The sequence below is a fragment of the Leopardus geoffroyi genome, chromosome C1 (assembly GCF_018350155.1).
Source record: "Leopardus geoffroyi isolate Oge1 chromosome C1, O.geoffroyi_Oge1_pat1.0, whole genome shotgun sequence".
NCBI classification, from domain to species: Eukaryota; Metazoa; Chordata; class Mammalia; order Carnivora; family Felidae; genus Leopardus; species Leopardus geoffroyi.
Genome location: NC_059328.1, coordinates 105,550,449 through 105,552,475, shown reverse-complemented (window position 1 = coordinate 105,552,475; position 2,027 = coordinate 105,550,449).

Here is a 2,027-nt window from a genome sequence, read left to right as displayed (position 1 = left end):
CTACTCAGGATGAATCAATGTGTCTTTCCAGATGCCTGCCCCCCTCCCCAATTCATTCTCCAACCAACAACCAGAGTGATAATGTAGCAACATAAATTTGATATCTTTCCCAATCGTAAGCACTCAATAGCTCCCATTATACCTGAAATAAAACACAAATTCCTTAACATTGACTATTAAATTCTGCATATCCTGGTTTTCCTATCTCATCTGGAGTCAGTTTTCCACATTTGCTATGCACTTGCCATACTGGCCTTCCTTCAGTTTTTGAAGTACTTCTCATATTAGGGCCTTTGCAAATGTTTTTCTCCCTGCACAGCATACTTTCCCGCCACATTCTTCTTCTTTTTTTTTTTTTCTTTTTTTTTCACACTCTTCTTCTAATAACTTCTACTCATCCCTCTGGTTGTAACTTAAATGTAATTTCCTTAGGTCTTCCATGACACACCTTCTCATGTAAACTGCTTTTCCACCTTTGACTCTTATTGAATCCAGTACTTACATCAAATTATAATTATATACATATTTATACTTGTTTGTATAACATCTCTCTCCTTCATTAGATCATAGACTCAACTATGGCAGAAATCATGACTCTTGTTACCACTTTGTAACATACTGTAACTGTACATAGCACAGTGCCTGCCTTAAAGTACTCTGTCACTATTTGATGAAAGAAAAAATACATGAGTGATAGATACATGAGTGATAGATAGATGAAAGAAAAAATGAATAACCAGCATATTGTGTTAGAAGTAAAGCTGTGTCCTAATAGTTCTTCCACAGTAATGGAAATCTAAAACTTGCAGAAACTATTTTAAAACTTCTATTAAAATGTAAAGGAACCTAAAGAAAAAAATTTTTAAAGGAAGCTATTATTCAAAACTTTCTTTTCCTTCTTCCCTCTCTCTTTCTTATCCCTCCTAGGCCTATATTTAACCCAGATTTTGTTCTTCTTTCTTTCTACTTCACTGAGATAAAGATAATTAATGAGATTGCTTTAAGAAAACAGTAAGCTGGGACACCTGGCTCAGTTGGCTAAGCAACATACTGTAGATCTCAGCTCAGGTCATGATCTTGCGGGATCATGGGATTGAGCTCCGAGTCAGGCTCCTTGCTGATAGCCCGGAGCCTGCTTGGGGCTCTCTCTTTCCCTCTCTCTCTGCCTCTCTCCCACTCATGCTCAATGTCTCTCAAAATAAATAAAAATAATCTTTAAAAAAAACCAGTAAGTTAAAATTTTATAATATTCAGGTAGCAGTTCCTGGAGATGGTTGTTTGTTTAATTTTTTTTTAGTAGAGCTAATACATTCACAAGGCTCAAAAATAAAAAAGTATTGTAGGGGAGGAAGAAAATATCTTTTTCCCACTACCCTTCTAGGTTCTCTAGCTGGAGCCCTGTGAATTCAACTGCAATAGAAAAGCATACAGATTTATTTAATGTAAGTTTTACATGACCCAGGAGCCTTCATAAGGAAACGAAGACCAGGACAAATACATTTGACTGTTTTTATACAATGATTGATGAAGAATGGAAAGTCCTGGAAAAGTGTGATAGGACAAAAGGGTATGAGCTAATAGTACTGAACTACAGGAATCTTACCAAGGCCTGTTCATTTGGATTTCTCTTGGCATCCCTTTGTCTTCGGAGACAAGGATGCTCCTTTCCTTTAGGTATAGAGAGTACCTTTCACATGAAGGTCTTACAACATGCTTCAGAGGAAGAGGAGGAGGTCAGAGAGTCCTTCTGCCACCACTGTTTCTAGGCACTGGTTCAGCGGAAACTGGACAGATAAAAAGAATCCTTCCTGCACCTGCCATTTCTCAAAATCCTTCAACTTAAGAATTCAGTATGCTGGGGTGCCTGGGTGGCTCAGTCAGTTAAGCGTCTGACTTCAGCTCAGGTCATGATCTCATGGTTCGTGGGTTCGAGCCTCGCTTCCAGCTCTGTGCTGACAGCTCAGAGCCTGGAGCCTGCTTCCAATTCTGTGTCCCCTCTCTCTCTGCCCCTCCCCTGCTCCTGCTCT